Source organism: Hylobates moloch, unplaced genomic scaffold, assembly GCF_009828535.3.
Source record: "Hylobates moloch isolate HMO894 unplaced genomic scaffold, HMol_V3 SCAFFOLD_18, whole genome shotgun sequence".
NCBI lineage: Eukaryota > Metazoa > Chordata > Mammalia > Primates > Hylobatidae > Hylobates > Hylobates moloch.
Genome location: NW_026652293.1, coordinates 75,571,927 through 75,593,297, shown reverse-complemented (window position 1 = coordinate 75,593,297; position 21,371 = coordinate 75,571,927). Strand labels below are relative to the sequence as shown.

General features: G+C 42.9%; 1 long non-coding RNA gene across 1 annotated transcript; it reads right to left on the bottom strand.

The window, feature by feature from the left end:
- Window positions 1–10,580: 10,580 nt before the first annotated feature.
- On the bottom strand, window positions 10,581–20,447 carry LOC131381898 (uncharacterized). The gene is made up of 3 exons (XR_009210931.1): window positions 20,423–20,447; window positions 11,232–11,706; window positions 10,581–10,704 (listed from the first exon to the last, which is right to left on the bottom strand). It is a non-coding gene; the product is annotated as an uncharacterized LOC131381898 (long non-coding RNA).
- Window positions 20,448–21,371: the final 924 nt, after the last annotated feature.

Sequence of the window (21,371 nt, the reverse complement as noted above, 5' to 3'; positions counted from 1 at the left end):
TCGGTGGCACAAACTTGGCTCACTGCAACCTCCACCCCCCAGGTTCAAGCGATTCTCCTGCCTCAGTCTCCTGAGTAGCTGGGACTACAGGTACATGCCACCACACCCTGCTAATTTTTGTAGTTTTAGTAGAGACGGGTTTTCACCATGTTGGCCAGGATGGTCTCTATCTCTTGACCTCGTGATCTGCCTGCCTCAGCCTCCTGAAGTGCTGGGATTACTTACAGGCGTGAGCCACTGCGCCCGTCCCAGAGTGATCTTTTAACAGGTGACTTAGATAATAAGTCTCTGCTCAGAACCCTGTACTAGCTCATTTCACTCAGCATAAAAACTAAAGTTCTTACAATGATGACAAAGTCCTCTTTGTTTGTCCCACCCCATTGCTGTGATGACCTCCAGTAGGAGGAGTAGCTACTACGTGCTCCTAATCTACTCCAGCCACCCCAGCTTCCTTACCATTCCTTCGCCATCTCAGGCACGCTCTTAACCCAAGGTCTTTGCTCTAGATGTTCCATCTTCTTCAAATGCTCTTTCCTCATATTTTGCTTAGCCAACTCCCTCACCTCCTTCAAATCTTCTCAGGGTTTGAAGAACTGGGAAGGGTTTAACACCACGTCCTGCTCCATATCATTGCATTCCAATCCTGCATGCCCTATTCTTTTTTTCTACAACCCCTATTTCCTTCTATGTTACTATATATAGGTAACAGGTAAACTGTGCTATTATTCCAATACATACTCTGACCCTCTTAGGTGGATTATTCTTTTTTCTTTTTTTTTTTTTTTTTTGAGATGGAGTCTCGCTCTGTCACCCAGGCTGGAGTGCAGTGGCGCAATCTCGGCTCACTGCAAGCTCCGCTTCCCGGGTTCACGCCATTCTCCTGCCTCAGCCTCTCCGAGTAGCTGGGACTACAGGCACCTGCCACCACGCCCGGCTGATTTTTTGTATTTTTAGTAGAGACGGGGTTTCACTGTGGTCTCGATCTCCTGACCTCGTGATCCGCCCGCCTCGGCCTCCCAAAGTGCTGGGATTACAAGCGTGAGCCACCGCGCCCAGCCTTAGGTGGATTATTCTTTCCCCACCCCGTTGGCCTTGGACATGGGTCTGATTGCTGACATATAAGCAAAAGCATTGTTACTTGTAGGCAGAAGTTACAGGAGCCAGCGTGTGGTTTACCATGTTCTTTATCCTGCCATAATGTCTGTTGCATTTGACTTCTTTCACTTAGCAGTAGTATTTTTGAGTTCACCCATTTTTGAGTTTATGACACCTTGTTCCTTTTCATTGCTGAATAGTATTCCAAAATGTGACTGAACTACAATGTGTTTATTCAGAGTTGCAGATAATGGCTACCCCATCAGGGTGGGTTCTAGAAAGATGACAATCTGTCGCAGAGCTGTAGTTAACCAGTAATGGTCAGGTCCCATGGGTCAGAAATGAACTATTGTGCTAGAAGCTGCTGAGATTTTGCAAACTAACCTAATTAATGCATATCTGTGTTTTCTGCTCATTGATGGATCAGAAGCATATAGAAAGAGTTTGGAGTGCAGCAGGTCTTTAATAAACATTTGTTAAATGAATAGATGCTGAGGAATATGATTTAAGGAATGGCAGGAGTACTTCCAGTCTTGAAATATCCTTCCTTCTCTGCTTTCTGAAGCTTGAAATTGTATTAGTATAAATTTACTCTTTTAGGTTAAGTATTATTACTCATTTTTAACATTATTAGAAGTATGCCATAATTGTTTTCATTAGTATTTTTAGTATAAATGATGTGTTAAACATGATTTGGGACAAAGAAAACACATGCTAGTAATTGGAAAGAGTGCTAAAAAATTATCTGTCTATTCGTCAAATGACTTACAGGTGAATAACTTGTTCTAGAAACTGAACCATAAAAAAATTGGGCTCCTGTTTTAAAAATCATTACACAAACAATTTATCTCTGATTCTCAAACTTCTGTTATCATTAACATTATTTTTTAAGTTTTATAATTTTTTTGAGACAGAGTCTCTCTCTGTTGCCCAGGCTGGAGTGCAGTGGCGTGATATTGGCTCACTGCAACCTCTGCCTCCCAGGTTCACGCCATTCTGCTGCCTCAGCCTCCCGAGTAGCTGGGATTACAGGCACATCTGCCTCAGTCTCCCGGGTAGCTGGGATTACAGGCAAGTGCCACCATGCCCAGCTAATTTTTGTATTTTTTAGTAGAGAAGGGGTTTCACCATGTTGGCCAGGCTGATCTCAAACTCCTGACCTCAGGTAATCCGCTCGCCTTGCCTCCCAAAGTGCTGGGATTACAGATGTGAGCTACTGTGCCCGGCCAAGTTTTATAATTTAAAAATAGCTTTATTGAGATATAATTTACATACAATAAAATTTACTAATTTCAGGCATACAGTTCGATGCCTTAAATTTTTTTTTTTTTTTTTTTTTTACACAGTCTTGCTCTGTGGCCCAGGCTGGAGTGCAGTGGTGCGATCACAGCTCACTACAACCTCCACCTCCTGGGTTCAAGCGGTTCTTGTGCCTCAGCCTCCCAAGTAGCCCGGATTACATGCTGTGCCACCACACCCAGCTAATTTTTTTGTATTTTTAGTAGAGACAGGGTTTTGCCATATTGGCCAGGTTGGTCTTGAACTCCTGTCCTCAAGCTACCCATCCACCTTGGCCTCCCAAAGTACTGTGATTACAGGCATGGGCCACTGTGCCCGGCCCAGTTAGATGACTTTTGATATTTGTGTGCAGTCATGTAACTTCTACTGCAATCAAAATACAGAAGAGCTCCTTCTCCCTTTAAAGTTTCATTATAATTCTTTGCAATCAATCTTTTGCAAGCCCCAGCCAAGGGCAACCACTGATCTTCTGTCTCTATACTTTTGCCTTTCTTGAAGTTCATACAAATGGAATTATAAAGTATGAGTCTTTTGATTGCGACTTCTTTCACTTAGCAATAATGTTTCTGAGCTCATCTATGCTTTTGAGTAATATTTTGTTCCTTTATTTTTATTTATTTTTTTATTGCTAAGCAGTATTCCAAAGTGTGGATATGGGCCGGGTGCAATGGTTCATGCCTGTAATCCCAGCACTTTTGGAGGCCAAGGCTGGCAGATAACTTGAGGCCAGGAGGTCAAGACCAGCCTGGCCAATATGGTGAAAACCTATCTCTACTAAAAATAAAAAATTAGGCATGGTAGCGCATACCTGTAGTCCCAACTACTTGGGAGGCTGAGGTAGGAGAATTGCTTGAACCTAGGAGGCAGAGGTTGCATTGAGCTAAGATTGCACCACTGCACTCCAGCCTGGGCAACAGAGCAAGACTCTGTCTCAAAAAAAAAAAAAAAAAAAAAAAAAAAACTGGATATGCTGAAAAATAAAAAATAATTCCCTAGTCCCCCGGTAACCTTTATTGTACTTTCTCTCCATGTAAATGTGACTACTCTTGGTCCATCACAACAGTGGAATCATCCAATCTTGTCCTTTTGTGACTGGCCTATTTCACTTAGCATAGTGTCTTCAGTGTTCACCCATGAGGTATCAAATTCTCATTCTTTTTAAGGCTGAATAATATTTCATTATGTTTGATTCAGGAGGCCAAGAGTTCAAGACTAGCCTGGGCAACATAGTGAGATCCTGTCTCAAAATTAAGAAAAAATTAGCCTGGCATGGTGGTGCACAGGTGTAGTCCCAGCTACTCAGGAGGCTGAGGTGGGGTGATCACTTGAGCCCAGGAGTTTGAGGCTGCAGTGAGCTATGATTGCACCATTGCATTCCAATCTGAGTGACAGAGCAAATTTTCTAAAAAAAAAAAAATAATAATAATTTTAACACAATAAAACCTTAGCACATTGACTAGCATGTACTATGCTCCATATATTATGCATTAGAAATATTTCCAAGACAGAAATTAAAGAGGAGAACTGGGCAGGACGAAGTATTTTAAGGCAGGAGTTATAGGTATCAGTGTCTAGGTGATCATTAGCAATCTTTGATAGAACAACAAAGTGAATATAATAATAATTAGAACTCCAAGAGAATAAAAGTTGTGTTTTATTCAGTGCTGCTTTTTTCTGTTTGTTTTTGTTTTTTTTCTGTCTCCCAGGCGGGAGTGCAGTGGTGCCATCTTGGTTCACTGCAACCTCCACCTCCTGGGTTCAAGCAATTCTCCTACGTCAGCCTTCTGAGTAGCTGGGATTACAGGTGCCCACCACCTTGCCTGGCTAATTTTTTGTACATTTAGCAGAGACGGGGTTTCGCTATGTTGGCCAGGCTGGTCTCGAACTCCTGACCTCAGGTAATCTGCCCACCTCAGCCTTCCACAGTGCTGGGATAACAGGCGTGAGTCACCACGCCCGGCCTAGTCAGTGCTGTTTCTACAGTGCCATAACAGTACCTAGCACATGGAAGTTATTAAATAAATGCACAGATAGATGAATGAATGAAACAAGTCTCTGTCTTTCCCAACAGCTGGATGAGGGCATGTATTCTTTTCTCTCTCCAGTTACTGATCAATTTTTTCAAAGTCAACTTGTTATTATTTCAGAGTAGCTTACGATGTATAGAAACGGTGTGAAGATGGTACAGAGAATTCCCATATACTCCCTCATCCAGTTTTCTCCGTTGTTAACATCCTGTATTACCATGGTGATACAGCTGTCAAATTAAGAAACCGACATTGGCCCATTGTTATTAACTGAACTATAGACTTTATTTAGATTTTACCAGCTTTCCCATTTGTAACCTCTTTTTTTTTTTTTTTTTTTGAGACAGAGTCTCGCTCTGTCGCCCAGGCTGGAGTGCAGTGGCGCAATCTCGGCTCACTGCAAGCTCCACCTCCCGGGTTCACGCCATTCTCCTGCCTCAGTCTCCCGAGTAGCTGGGACTACAGGCGCCCGCCACCACGCCTGGCTAATTTTTTTTTGTATTTTTAGTAGAGACAGGGTTTCACCATGTTAGCCAGGATGGTCTCGATCTCCTGACCTCGTGATCCACACGCCTCGGCCTCCCAAGGTGCTGGGATTATAGGCGTGAGCCACCACACCTGGCCTGTAACCTCTTTTGTTCCAGGATCCAATCCAGGATGCCACGTTACATGTAGGCATCATGTGTCTTCAGTTCCCTCTGGCCTATGACCCTTCCTTAGTCTTTCCTTGCTTTTTATGACCTTGGAAGTTTTGGCGAGCATTCATTTTTGAGAATTAAATCTTGACAGATCTCTTCTCCCTCACTTTCATCACGGCCATATGGTCCCTTTGGCCTCAGGTGGGACCACAACACAGATTCCTCCTATACTTGCTGGTGTTTATATCAAGTGACACACTCATGCTAGAGTTTACTCATTTAAAGAAAAAGTTTGGGCTATGCAATGGTTGGCCTCCTGATCTTCCTTGTTCAGCCTTATTTTGGGTTGTATAAAATTGGCATGCACGGCCAGGTACAGTGCCTCACACCTATAATCTCAGCACTTTGGGAGGCTGAGGCAGGTGGATCACGACGTCAGGAGATGGAGACCATCCTGGCCAACATGGTGAAACCCTGTCTCTACTAAAAATACAAAAATTAGCCAGCTGTAATCCCAATTAGTGCCTGTAATCCCAGCTACTTGGGAGGCTGAGGCAAGCTGAGGCAGGAGAATTGCTTGAACTCAGGAGGCAGAGGCTGCAGTGAGCCGAGATCACGCCACTGCACTCCAGCCTGGGTGACAGATTAAGACTCCGTATCAGTAAAGAAAAAAAAAAAAAAAGGAATCATCAGTCATCAGAATGTATGTTCAGTTACCCATCTACTATGAGGATTGAAAAGTGCCTTAAAGGTCATATAAAGTAGTCTCTAGGATAAATCATATCCATACACTATCCAAGCTGAGCCACTTATGCTGAAATTGTATCTGTAGTTTGTGTCTGACTCCTCTCACAGGTCATCATTGATTAAATAGGTTTTTTGGAAAACCCACACATTTTATACTTGGGTTATAAGTCACATGAAACCATCAGACCTGAAGGTTAAAAGTGCATGTTAGATTTCAGGAAATACAAGACTGACTTACACAATGGCTATACTATTTAAATCTCAAAATGTAGGTGTGGAAAACTTGTTTAGATGCAAAAGTCTATATTGGTCAATCAGGCTGCCATAGACTGGGTGATTTAAACAATAGACATTTACTTCTCACAGTTCTGGAGGCTAGAAATTCAAGATCAGGGTGCCATTATGGTTCGATCCTGGTGAGGGCTGTCTTCCTGGCTTGCAGATGGCTGCTTTCTTACAGTGGCCTCACTTGGCAGAGAGAGAGAAAGAGAGATTGGAAATGATTTATGGGCAAGCCCATGATAGGTGTTCAAAATGTGCACTGAAGGCATTAATTATGTTAACAAGGTCATTTCACATTTAAAATTAAAGACCCACTCATTCTAATTCTTTTGTTTTTGTATTGTCAAAAAGGTTTTGAAATGCTTTTGTTTTTGAAGAAGTAATAAGTTCGCTTAGGAAAAACAGCTCCATTTGGAATCATTATCTTTTATTTGTTTCTGTAATTGTCACCTGGGTGCTGGGATTTTGATGAAATCAGGGCTTTGCCCTGATGGTTACTAACCTTGTGGATCAGTTCCCACCTGGATGGACCATTAGCTCTGTCAGGGTACCGCTTCTCCCCATCTCCTGCCCTCCTACCCTTGGTCTATGTACTACTGAATTCCTTTTCTGACAATGGCATTGAGGGAGATTAATGTATAAGAGAGAGGCCGGGTGCCGTGGCTCATGCCTATAATCTCAACACTTTGAGGCCAGTGGATCACATGAGATCAGGAGTTCAAGACCAGCCTGTCCAACATGGTAAAACCCTGTCTCTACTAAAAATACAAAAATTAGCCAGGCGTTGGTGTGTACTTGTAATCCCAGCTACTGGGCTGAGGCAGGAGAATCACTTGAACCTAGTAGGTGGAAGTTGCAGTGAGCCCAGTTCGTGTCATTTCACTCCAGCCTGGGCAACAGAGTGAGACTCTGTCTCAAAAAAACCAAATATATATATGTGTGTATATATATGTGTATATATACACACATATGTGTATATATGTGTATATATACACACATATGTGTATATATGTGTATATACACACACATATGTGTATATATGTGTATATACACACACATATGTGTGTGTATATATGTGTGTGTATATATATGTGTGTGTGTATATATATATATATATATATGACAATGCTAGCTGTCCTAAAAAAATTCTGGGCAATGTCATTTTAGATAATACCATCAATGGATCTGTCATTCTTGAGCACAAGTTTAAACTCTTTACAAAGTTGATTTAAGTGTCATCTTTTGATACCAAAGAGAGGCATATATCACCTGGCTGCCACATTAAACAAAATAAATTGCACCCTCTAGATACTCGTTTAATAAAAACAAGTGCCTGCTTTGTTCACAGCATGAGATAGGTGCTGACAGAATTCAATGATCAGGAAGGTCCATTCTAAAAGAGTGAATAGACTAGCCTGAGGTATAATAAAGTTACATAGAAATTCTAGAACAAATAAAAACTTACCTGTGCCTTTAGAGAGGTACAGGAATGTGTTCTGTGCATCCATATGAAACTTTTATTGTCATCTATATATTTTAAGGCAATTTTTGATTTTATAAAAGAATCTGTCATAGGATTCCTCTAAATGACAACCTTCCTGATTGAATTAAAACTGTCAGGAGGCTGGGCAAGGTGGCTCACGCCTATAATCCCAGCACTTTGGGAGGCTGAGACAGGTGGATCATCTGAGGTCAGGGGTTTGAGGTCAGCCTGGCCGACATGGTAAAAGCCTGTTTCTACTAAAAATACAAAAATTAGGCGGGGCGTGGTGGCGGGTGCCTGTAATGCCAGTTACTCGGGAGGCTCAGGCAAGAGAGTCACTTAAACCCAGGAGGTGAAGGTTGCAGGGAGCCAAGATTGCGCCACTGCACTACAGCCGGGTGACAGAGCGAGATTCTGTCTCAAAAACAAAAACAAAACAAACCTGTCACTTGACCTACCACAAATGAATTTACATGCAGCCCTTTGTCCATGTGTTTACTGGCTAAAAGATGTCACTCCATAACCTCCTTTTATTTGTCTCCAAATTACAATGAGTTTAAGTGATAATTAATGTTAAGCAGCATCTAAAAAAGGCAGAATCCCAAGGTTGGTGGGGGTCACTAAACAGAGACTTCCATTTAGAAAAACAGAACAAAACAAATTTCTCTTCTCTATCTGAGAGCAGCTCCTAAACATGCAGACCAGACTTGACCTCATTCTCTTGTGTGTCTTTTTTGAAAAAATTCCTTTGTGTTCAGGGATATTGTGAGAAATAGAATTACATCAGCTAGTTGGTTTCTAATCAGCATGTGAACACCAAGTTCCAGATGGCAACGCAGAGTTTTAACTTCACTATGTGCTGAAATTATTTATCGATCCCTATTAAATAGCCAGCAGCACCACATTCTGGACTAGACTTCAATAATTCTAAATGATTCAGTCTGCTTTGTAAACATGGCTGCTGCACCCTGACTGTGACATTGCTGGGATGGCATTTGATTCTGTTTTGCCTCAGTGTATTCACAGGTGGCCAGTTCTTATTTACAGATAGAAACCTTCCACCTCTCTTCCTCCTTAAGATCTGTTAAGACGCGTTGAAGCTTTTAGAGTTCAGACCAGTCTCAAATAATAGCAGAGATGCTGGTCTGGCAGCTGATGTCCCACTGGCTGTAGATCCCAATGAACGTGAAGCTAAGAAAGTCAGCCCTGAGTATTAGGGAAACAGAGAAAGACAAGTAGGGTGGATGTGGGGTGGAGGAGGAAGGAATGAGGACCGTTCAGAACTTCGAGACAGATCAGGGCAGCCAGCTCACAGCATCAGGCCAGTGCTCAGATCTGTAGCAGTCAGTGCTCAAGGACAGGAAGGCAGGCGTCTGGATCCAGGTGGTGACAAGCTCATTAATTCATTTAAAAAACATTGGTTGGGCATTGTCTTAGTCCATTTGTGTGGCAATAAAGGAATACTTGAGGCTGGGTGATTTATTTAAAAAGAGGTTTATCTGGCTCACAATTCTGGTAGCTGGAAAACTGGGCTTGTGGTGAAAGCCTCAGGCTGCTTCCACTCACAGTGGAAGACAAAGGGGAGCAGGTGTGTGCAGAGATCACATGGCAAGACAGGAAGCAAGAGAGAGAGAGCAGGAAGGTGCCAGGCTCTTTTTTTTTTTTTTTTTTTTTAAATCTTGAAACAGTCTCACTGTATTGCCCAGGCTGGAGTGCAGTGGCACGATCTTGGCTCACTGCAACCTCCACTTCCCAGGTTCAAGCAATTCTCCTGCCTCAGCCTCCCAAGTAGCTGGGACTACAGGCGTACGCCATCATGCCTGGCTGATTTTTGTATTTTTATTAGAGACAGGGTTTCACTGTGTTAGCCAAGATGGTCTTGATCTCCTGACCTCGTGATCCACCTGCCTTGGCCTCCCAAAGTGCTGGGATTACAGGCATGAGCCACCGCGCCTGGCCTGGGCTCTTTTTAAATAACCAGTTCTCCTGGAAACGAATGGAGTGAGAACTCACTCCACTCCATGCTGCACCCTGGGCATTAATCTATTCATGATGGATCCGCCTTCATGACCCAAAACACCTGTTAGGCCCCACCTCCAGCACTGGGATCAAATTTCAACACGAGGTTTGGGAGGGCAAATAGCCAAACCATAATAGGCACCTACTAAGTTCAGAGAAATATCTAGAGTCCAGGCAGATCAAGTCAAGAGGCAGGGATCAGGAAACAAGGTTGCAGAAGTTAAGGAACAAGCCAAAGAGCTCTGCCAATAAATCCAAGATGAGGTCCCCGTAAATTCGTGTCCATTTCCGTGGTAACTATCCGCAGGCAGCTCGCCATCTGGAGCGGGATTTCTCAAATAGTGGCCTCTACATTCACAGCATCACAATTTTGCTGGGTAAAGGGAGAACAGTGAAGCATGAAAAAAATGCAGATTCTAGTGTCGCATCCCAGACTGACTCAGAATCCCTGAGGATTCTGAATTTCCAAAGAAAATAAAGCCACTCACTTCCCATTGGGATTCTTTTGCAGCTTTTTGAGAACCACAGGTTTATAGTGATCTTCCAGTGACTTTGTTTTCGAAAATGAAAAATAAAATATTTGAAAAAGCAGCTGCTGGAGTTTGGACAAAAGCCCAAATTTAATAAGAATTCCCATAACCTCTTCATTAGATTTCTCTATTGGCACCACGGCAGTCATCGTTTACGTTACTGATGCCGAACTTGTGAAATAAAGTGATTCTGGAAACGAGTCTGGAAGCCTGGCCCTCTGCACCCTCCTCCCAGTCAGAAGTACCTTGTTGTGAAGTGACACAACGTCCTGGTGAGACCGGCCCTTCCTGGACGCAAGGACTTATGTTTTGCACATCTCTGTATGCCCTGCCCCTAACCCGTGGCTAGAATATCACAGAGGCTCAATCAATAATCACTTAGCTCTGCTTTACAACCCATCCCAAAATTCAGTGGCTTAAAACAGCTGTCTTGCCTTTGCTCAGGAGCTGTGAGCCAGCTGGCGTGGGTTGATCTACACTTGGTTGAGCTGAGGTTAGCTGTCAGCCACAGGTTGGGTCCATCTCTGCTCCACGTGTCTTGCATCGCCCTTGAACTAGCAGGCCAGCTAGGGTGTATTCTTCTCCTGGAAATGGCGGAAACCCAAGAGGGAAAAGTAAAGTACATTGTAGCCTCTGAAAGTTTATGCACAGAACCAGGAAACCATCACTTTTGCCCCCATTCACTTAGGCAGAGGGAGTTACATGGCTAAGCCTGATGTTATGAGTAGGGGCAGTTTACATCTTGAGCGGAAGGAACTGCAAATTTACGTGGTAGAAATTATGGACTTAAGGAGGGATGAAAAATTAGGGACAATAGTTCAGTCTACCACTGCTAGTAAATTTATGATCAAAAACAACTTTTTATATTTGCTGGAGGGAAGAATTGGGAAAATGGGGATGCAGGACAGTTTCAAGGTGACAGTGAATTACCAGCATCATAGATTTATTAGGAGGCTTAATATAATACTAATTACCAGCTCTACGTGCTGATGAAGACTGCTTTTGATAATTCGTAACATTTGACATTCTTTCATAAGCCAAATAGAAGAATATCGAAAGCCAGTTGTAGTTTTACACACAGTAAGTAAACAAAAGAATACTCAGTCCTCACGTTTTGCAACTCTGTGGGATTTGTGTGGGCAGTGAAAAGTTGTGGCTGCCCACAAGCACACGTCTTCCCTGGAGAATTGAAGTGAAATCCCAGCCCTCATGTAGTAATGCCTAGAAATGACCTGTTTGCGATTTAATACTTGGTAAACGGCACTAAAACCTCATTAATCTTCAATTAGCCATAAACGGGCATTTCACATCTTACTACAGTTTCTTCATCCTGAGAAATCATTAGTCCTTTCTGGGCAAAGGCAATTCTGTGAACAGGCAGAAAGCTCATTGCATAGCTTAAGTGCAGGTCTCTAGTCCATAATGGTACTTAAGACGTGGGCTGCCTGTGATTCTTGATTGATGCCGTGTGATGGCCTGGGCCTATTCCATCACGCCGTGATCCTCAGCACGCCTCCATCCCCAGGCTGCTTGTATCAGCTTGAGTGTTCCAAAAATCCCACTTCCGTGATTACTTCAGAGGACTGCTGCAAGGATAGAAAGGGTATGTCTGTTATTATTGGATCAGGAAGTGTGTGTGTGTGCGTGGGGCGGGGGAGAAATCTGAGTCCCTGAATCCCCTGGAAATGAGAAATTGAAAATGCATATATATTCAGAATTTAAGGTATAGAAGGTAGAACTCTCCTTTAATCCAGTAGCACAAAATCCTCAATGTTCCTTGCATCTCTTGTGAACTCAATGGCCCTTGAATGACCTAATACATGTCTTGGTCCATCTTTTGTTTTTTGAGATAGGGTCACCCAGGTTGTAGTGCAGTGGCATGACCACAGCTCATTGCAGCTTCAACCTCCTGGGCTGAAGCGATCCTCCTACCTCAGCAGGGAGTCCCTCAGCTACTCAGGAGGCTGAGGTAGGAGGAAGTTACATGGCCAAGCCCGATGTTATGAGTTGGGGCAGTTTACATCTTAAGTGGAAGGAACTGCAAATTTACACAGTAGAAATTACAGATTTAAGGAGGGATGAACAATTGGGGCCAATACGGGACTCCCTGTAGTCCCTCAGCTGCTCAGGAGGCTCAGGTGCTACAGATGTGCACCAGCTCAGCCTGAAGGGACTACAGCCATGCACCACCATGCCTGGCTAATTTTTATATTTTTTTGTTGTAGAGAGAGGATCATCTTATGTTGCTCAGGCTGGTCTCAAACTCCTGGGCTCACGTGATCCGCCTACCTCAGCCTCTCAATTGCTGGGACTGCAGGTGTGAGCCACTGCATCCAGTTCTTGTTCCATCTTTATGGCTTCTAAAAAATCTTCTGAACGCTTAGAACTTGCAGCCCTTATTGTTACAGTGCTGCCTACCCCTTCAACGAAGGTGATGGTAATGGTGGTGCTGTGTGTGTGTGTGTGTGTGTTTCCTACTTGGCTTCCAGAAACCCAGCTCCTAAAGAGAAGTCCCCCAGACCCTTCTGCTGCCAGCTGTTCTCCGCTGCGGGCCTGTCTCCATCAGGTGTTCCATTGACGGATGCTGCTTTTCTCCCTTCAGACCACCAGGGATGGCTCTACAGTTGCATCCACTGGAGATCAACTGAAGTTGGTCTGGATCTCACAAATGGAGTCCCTTTGCCACTGTGTCTATGAAGGATTCTGGCCGTTGTTTTCACCAGTTTTTAGCATCACTAAAACACTTCGGGTCCTAATTAAGCTGTTTCCAAGTCTTTCCTGTCTCACAGTGGAAAATGACCTCTGGGCCATCCCTAGGAAAAAAATTTGTTACCACCGAGGTCTTTCCTGCATCAGACTACGTTAACCTCAAGAGTTCATGCTTGGATCATCATCCTTTTAAGGCAACTAAAATTCAAGTTCATTAACTATCCCGTTCTACTCTGGCTCATTCTGCAGTTGGTCAACCTTGTTCTTTCTTAGAGCAGATACTCTCACCTCTTTCCTTGTGACCTTGGGTATTGAGGGGAAGTTCTCTACAGATGGAATCTTTCTTTAGCATTATTTAGTGGGTTTGTATTCTCTTGTCTTTTTATCCCCTCTCCATTAAAAAGCAGCTTGAGCTATGTGTACGTGGTGAATTCACCACAGTGTTCTGGCAGGATTTCCAAATACAGGGAAAGGTGATTATAAAACAATTCATTATGCGACAAACTTGGATAGACCACCCACAGACACATCTTTGATTGTCAATGCTAATTGGGGCAAGAAAGAACATGGGTAATTGAAATTCTCTGCTATCCCACAAATGCTATTTTAGTTGCTATGGTGGTTTTTTAATGTGTCAGTTTAGCTTGGTTGAATTACATTTCCCCAAATTTCCTTTCCTATTGGTTTTTGGTTGGGATGGGCCACAAAATAGATTCTTCCAGGAGATTTGTGGGGAGCAAGGGAAGTCGCAGCCATTGTGTAGCTCACACACCTCGTCACTCATCTCCTGGCTCACCTTGTTTGCATGAGGCAGGGGTCAGGCCTGCAACTGCTCCACCCTCCCAAGCCTGCCTCAACTTCTCCCACTCCTGGGTATGTGTTGAGCTCTTGGATGGTGTTGGGTTACTGCAAGACATCAAGGTCACCATCAAGCTCAGATGAAACAAGAACTGAAAAAGACTTCGGTCCATTTTTGTGGGCTCCAGCTCAGCTCCTGATTATGGTTTCACATTGCTCTTCCTCTTTTTTTTTTTTTTTTTGAGGCAGAGTCTTGCTCTGTCACCCAGGCTGGAGTACAGTGGTGTTATCTTAGCTCACTGCAACCTCTGCCTCCCAGGTTCAAGTGATTCTCCTGCCTCAGCCTCCTGAGTAGCTGGGATTACAGGCACCTGCCACCATGCCCGGCTAATTTTTACATTTTCAGTAGAGACGGGGTTTCACCATCTTGGCCAGGCTGGTCTTGAACACCTGACCTCACGATCCACCTGCCTCAGCCTCCCAAAGTGCTGAGATTAGGTGTGAGCCACTGTGCCCGGCCTGCTCTTTCTCTTTTAATATCCATCTTTCCTTTCTGATATATTAGTAGTTTGTATATTTGTCCCACCCAAATCTGATGTTGCATTGTAATCCCCAGTATTGGAGGTGGGGCCTGGTGGGAGGTGATTGACTCATGGGGGGTGGAATTCTAATGAATGGTTTAGCACCATCCCCTTGGTGCTGTCCTCACAGTAGTGAGTTCTTGAAAAATCTGGTTAAAAGTGCTTGGCACCTCCCCCCATCCTCTTGCTCCCACTTTCACCATGCAACATGCAAGCTCCCGTTTTATCTGCCATGACTGTAAGCTTCCCGAGGCCTCCCCAGAAGCTGATGCTGGAGCTATGTTTCCCTGTACAGCCTACAGAAGCATGAACCATTTAAACCTCTTTTCTTTTTAAATTACCCAGTCTCAGGTATTTCTTTATAGCAATGCAAGAATAGCCTAACACACTTCTCAACTGCACACCCTATAGACGTCAACTTCCCTCAGACACAGAAACAGCTTTTCAGAGATGACTTAACCAGCTCCCACAATTGCTTAAGGTTAAATACCTCTGTCAACCTAAATAACAGAGAGAAGTTGTCTAAAAGATACTTGGGAATAAAGCACAGCAATGGAAATAGGCATGCAACAGTAAACTATGTTGGTTTTCAGGGAGGTTAAAGGAAGACAAAGATTTTTAAAGGAAAAAATAAGGAGGATTACATAATTGTTTTTGAAATAATCACCCTGGGCTACAAAGAGCAATAGCAAGGGTGATGCCAGTCCCAGAGTGTACAGACAGTCGCTGGGCAGATGTCCTTGCAGGAGTATTTTTTACTCAAGGTTGTGACAGCCTTTGTGCAAAGTTGTAGTTTTTACTGTTTTTGGTGGTCGTTTCTGTTAGCAGGCATGTAAGCATGAGAATCCATGTCTTTCCCTGGCTCTATTTGTCAAGGTTATCTTAACATAAGCAACTCCATTTTGATTCTGACAACTTACATACCTCTAACAAAACCCTGTGTATATCTATTTCTATCTCTATTATCTCTGTCTCTACCATCTCTCTCTATTTTCATCTCATCTCTATATTTCTTTTTCTATCTCTGATCTCTGTTTCTCTCGTCTATCATTTCTATATCTCTAACACCTGTATCTATATCTCTATTTCTATCTTCTATAAAATCTCCTAATGCTTCTGCTTCTGGTTGACCTTGACTGATACAGTTGCTATGGTCAAATGCCTGCCTCCCAACCAACTAAGAAGAAAGGTTTTGAGGAGGTGAAGCAAATGTCCGTATTCTGGAGTCTCTGGAGAAGAGAAAGGGGTCTTGCTAGGTGGAGCAGTGCTGACTCCACTTTTCTGAGCTTGGGCTGGACTTTCACTTCCTGGTTCACAGGCTGCTGGTAAGATTTGTCTCTTTTTTTTTTTGAGACGAAGTCTCCCTCTGTCACCAAGCTGGAGTGCACTGGTGCAATCTCGGCTCACTGCAACCTCCGCCTCCCACGTTCAAGCAATTCTCCTGCCTCAGCCTCCCAAAAATCTGGGACTACAGGTGCACGCCACCACACCCAGCTAATTTTTGTATTTTTAGTAGAGACGGGGTTTCACCATGTTGGCCAGGATGGTCTCCATCTCTTGACCTCGTGATCCACCTGCCTCGGCCTCTCAAGAGATTTGTCTCTGTAACACTGTTTTAAGCAATTTGATTATGATGTGTACTGGTGTAGTTTTCTTTACATTTCTGGTGTTTGGCATTTGGGGTTTTTGTTTTTTGTTTTTCACTTTCTTAGGTTTGTGAGTTTATGGTTTGCATCAAATTTGGAAAGATTTTGGTTATTTCTTCCAATGTTTAGTTCATTACTCCTACTTGCCTCTTATTCAAAGATTCTAATTACACACGTATCAGGCCCCTTAAAGTTGTCTTGAAGCTGTGTTCATTTTTTAAGTCATTTCCCCACTGTATTTCATTTTACATAGTTTCTACTGCTATGTCTTTAGGTTGACTAATCTTTCCTTCTGCAATATCTAATCTGCCATTAATCCCTCTAGTGTATTTTCCATCTCAGATTTTGTACTTTCGATCTGGGTCTTCTTAAAACATATCTTGATAACTTTCATGATTACTTAGCATGCTCCATCTTTCTTCTACCTTTTTGAACATATGGAAATAGTTTTAATGACTGTTCTGACATGCTTTGCCTACTAATTCTATCATCTTTGCCATTCTGGGGTCTATTTCTACTGATTAATTTTTCTCCTCATAAGTTGTACTTTCCTGCTTCTTTGCATGTCTGGTAATTTTTGATTGGATGCTAAACATTTTGAATTTTTACCTTTTTAAGTACTGAATATTTTTGTGTTTCTATGAAATTTTTGGGCTTTGTTCTTGGATACAGTTAGTTACTTAGAAACATTGATTCTTATGAGGCTTGCTTTCATTAGGTGGCATCAGAGCAGTCTTTAGGGCTAATTTATTTTATCCCTCTATTGAGGTAAAACTTCCCTATTGATCTACCCAGTGTTCCATGAATTATGAGATTTTCCTATTCTGGCTGGGAAACACAAGTTCCAGCCCCATGTGGGCTCCTTGGGTATTTTTCTCACACAAATATGCTGATCAGTATCAGCACTGGGCTAAACAATCGAGGGGGAATCCTCTGCAGATCTCTTCAATTCTTTCTCTGTTCAGCTTTCTCTTCTTGGCATTCTGCCCTGCAAATTGTCACTGTCTTGGCCTACTGGACTCCCAGTTCTGTCTCCTGATGTCTGGGAGGCTGCTGGGCTCCACTGACATTGCCTTCTCTGGGTTGTACTCTGAGAATGCTCTCCAGGTGGTAAGTTGGGACGATTGTAGGACTCAACCTGTAGGAGCCCCTCTCAGGTATCACTCTCCTGTACTGGTTGATGTCAAATATCTGAAAGATGTTGTTTCATATACTTTGCCTTTTTTGTTGTTGTTTACTAAGGTTAAATCTGGTTGATATTATTGTATCTTGGCTAGAAGTGGAAAGCTTAGTTAAATTAGTTTTTAGATAATTTTTTTTTTCTGCTAAATATGTGTAACCTAAGAGTATCCTGTAATTGTAAAACAGCTACTAAGAAAACAAAACAAAATACACAAAAGCCCTGTTACCACATTCAATTACTTCTACATATAAGTGGTGATCTTTTAATTCTTTTACAACTAAAAACACCAAAATCAATTACATGCTAAGAAAGATGTAAGATGGCTTTCAATGTCCACAGACCCCAACTTGAAATTTTTGTTGGCCAGGCGCGGTGGCTCAAGCCTGTAATTCCAGCACTTTGGGAGGCTGCAGCAGGCAGATCACGAGGTCAGGAGATCAAGACCATCCTGGCTAACATGGTGAAACCCCATCTCTACTCAAAATACAAAAAAATTAGCCAGATGTGGTGGTGGGCGCCTGTAGTCCCAGCTACTCGGGAGGCTGAGGCAGCAGAATGGTGTGAACCCAGGAGGCAGAGCTTGCAGTGAGCTGAGATCATGATGCCACTGCAGTGAGCTGAGATCACGCCACTGCACTCCAGCCTGGGTGACAGAGTGAGACTCTGTCTCAAAAAAAAAAAAAAAAAGAAATTTTTGTTACTATTTTCATTTATTACCATGATTACAAGTCATCGTAAATGTATACGTCTAACATACACTTATACTGTTTTAATCTATTATGTATAGAAATTGTCATGTTTTCTATAAGAATACATTTTTAAAATGTGTTCCAATGCTTAAGAATAAGTTAAAAACAGTTGGTTTTAGTCACTATTGTGGAAACTTTTCTTAATGATTGCCACAACAGAATATAGGTGGAGCAGTTTAGGTTCAATGAATGGGGTAAGACTAGTGATAGAAAGGCCAGATGCGGTGGCTCACACCTGTAATCCCAGCATTTTCGGAGGCCAAGGCAGGCAGATCACGAGGTCAGGAGATCGAGACCATCCTGGCTAACATGGTGAAAACCCGTCTCTACTAAAAATACAAAAAATTAGCTGGGCGTGGTGGCACATACCTGTAATCCTAGCTACTCGGGAGACTGAGGCAGGAGAATTGCCTGAACTGTGGAGGTGGAGGTTGCAGGGAGCCGAGATGGCGCCACTACACTCCAGCCTGGGTGACAAAGTGAGACTCTGTCTCAAAAAAAAAAAAAAAAAGTTATCAACCACAAAATAATGAGTAGCATCAACTCCTAATGCTGACATAGGCTTATTTCAAAAGTAGTACTGTATAGGTTCAAGATTTTAAGTTTATTGCATCATTTTTCTCCACACCAGCATTTCCCAAACTGTCTTTCAGAAGACGTCCCAAACACAAGTGTCAGGAAATGTTAACAGGTACTCTGTGGCTAAAAGAGGTTCTGGGAATAAGTAAGTTTGGAAGAAACATTGAAAAAGCCTGCATATGATGTCTTATTCTTAAATATGCATAATATGCATAATGTATATAAATATTAAATGATCTGACAAGTCCTGCTTAATTTTGTTTAATCAAACGTTTTATTAAACTTAATATTTTCTGAGGAAAAAGTGCTATTTGCAAAATCAGTTTGGGAAACCCTGTCTAGATGTTTAAAATATGTATAATAATCGTGTGTCATTGTAATGATTATTTCTAGAACCTTACTGTGGGCTGGACCCTTAAAATATTAAATGCTCCTATTTTGTCATTGTTCTAATGCTGCACTGTGTAATATGTAGCCACTGGCTCCATGAGGCTATTATTTAACTTTTAATTAATTAAAATTAAATAAAATTGAAAATTCAGTTCCTCAGTCAGACTAGCTACATTTTAAGTGCTCAATAACCACGCGCTGTGGCTCACACCTGTAATCCCAGCACTTTGGGAGGCCAAGGAGAGCGGATCACGAGGTCAGGAGATCGAGACCACGGTGAAACCCCGTCTCTACTAAAAATACAAAAAATTAGCTGGGCGTGGTGGCGGGCGCCTGTAGTCCCAGCTACTCGGAGAGGCTGAGGCAGGAGAATGGCGTGAACCCGGGAGGCGGAGCTTGCAGTGAGCCGAGATTGCGCCACTGCACTCCAGCCTGGGCGACAGAGCCAGACTCCGTCTCAAAAAAAACAAAAAAACAAAAAAACAAAAAACCACATGTGGCAAGGCGCTAACCACGTTAAGGCATGATTCTGGTTTTGTTTTTTTTTTTTTTTTTTTTGAGTTTTTTTGAGTCTAAAAATAAGTACTGTAGTAATGCAAATTATCATAAATTTCTAAAACAGTCAGTGTAGACACTGCTATCCAGAGTTCTCAACCACCTTTGAAAACATCAATTTATTAATCTTCATAAAAGCTTTGTGAAGTAGAAAGTGTAACTCCTTCCGGGAGAGAACAGCTCAGGTGCCTTTGTTTAAGGGAAATTTTAGTTGCTGGATATAATTTAATTGCTCCATTGGTCATTTGTAGAAGTTCCATGTGGTTTTCTGGATGTGCCGTAAGCAAAAGCAATGAATATAAAACAGAGCCCATATTCTCACCGTTTATCACAGGAAGTTGGGGAGCCACATGCTTTCCGGATACCCTAACAGGTACAAGTAGGGATGGGCATGTGCCATTTGCTCCCAGCCTCTGGATGTAGCTGAATCTCTAGTACTTCTTTCACGAGGCGACGGGCACTCCCCTGGCCCTGTGTTTTAGGAACTGTCCATACAGCTACCCCAAACATCTCTTCTAGCCAGCGTAGCAAGAGTCAAAACTTTAACACCCATACTGTTTAGACGTGCAAACGAAAACAGTTTCTTGATTTCTTTATACCTAATCCAATTAATCTTTTACAGGAATTCCTACCTGCAGGCGGGGGTGGGAACAACAACTTTAAACTTGCTAATTACTGGGAACAAAATCTCTTCCTTTTTAGATGATCCTCCTGTTAGGATAACATGGACTTTGAGATTTCTGCTCTCAGTCCCTCTCCAGGACGGTGTCTGGGTGTGTTTCGGGACACCCACAAGGGTGGCGCAAGGAGGAGGAGGCTGTGGAGCCTCTGGGAGTTGTCAGATTTAGCAAATAAAATACAGGACACCCAGCTAAATTTGAATTTTAGATAAACGCCAAATAATTTTTAGTATAGCATGGAAATGAATATTTAAAAATCGTTTGCCTTTGGAAGGCCGAGGTGAGATGATCGCTTGAGCCCAGGAGTTAGAGATTATAGTGTGGTGTGATTGCGCCACTGCACTCCTGCCTGGCTCGATAGAGCAAAACCTTGTCTCTAAAATAACAGTAATAATTGTTATTATCTGTTGTTTATCTGAAATTCAAACTTACCTGGGCATCCGGTATTTTGTCGGGTGACCCACAGCACTTCCGCATCCCCTCACGGCAGACTTCCGGCTCATCTGCTCACCATGTGGAAACCCGGAGTAGACCCGGGCAGCTCTCTAGTCAGCTCCCCGCCAGAATCCTGCCCTCACGCATTTGTGAGGCTGAACGTGAGATTTCCAGAAGAGGCTAGGCTCTCTCCACCCACAAGCAGGAAACAGACTGGTTTTCTTGGATGCTTTTCTAGCTACCTCACCGTTTCCTCAGCCCCATCCCCATGTGAGGTTCAAATCTTAGGGAAGTAAGGAAAGGAGACTGCTTATGTCTGACCTTGATCTTTATCTACCTCCCGGTTCCTTTTTGCTCTCCACCGGGGGAAAAGAGCCAGGCTTACTTCCTCTGTTCCATCTTCTCCTTCTTTCCAGTAACATGAGCATCATTCCATGGCTTAATCTTTTTTTTATATATGTGTTTTTATTTTTTAATTTAATTTTAAAAAACTTTTATGGATACATAGCAGGTGTGTATATTTATGGGGTACATGAGTTATTTTGATACAGGTGTACAATGCGATGGCTTAGGTCAAGGGCAGGCAGGGTACTTTCTGTGACACTCAGGAAGAGATGATGACCCGGAAAGGCTAGATACAACTCTTATTATGGGACTATTTTAAACTAGGAACAACAGAAGATGAGAACATGTTGATTTTAAAAGAGGATACAGGCCGGGAACAGTAGCTCACACCTGTAATCCTAGCAGTTTGGGAGGCCGAGGCGGGTGGATCACCTGAGGTCAGGAGTTTGAGACCAGCCTGGCCAACATGGTGAAACTCTCTCTACTAAAAAATACAAAAATAAGCCAGGCATGGTGGCGTGCGCCTGTGATCCCAGCTACTCGGAAGGCTGAGGCAGAGAATTGCTTGAACCTGGGAGGTAGAGGTTGCAGTGAGTCAAGA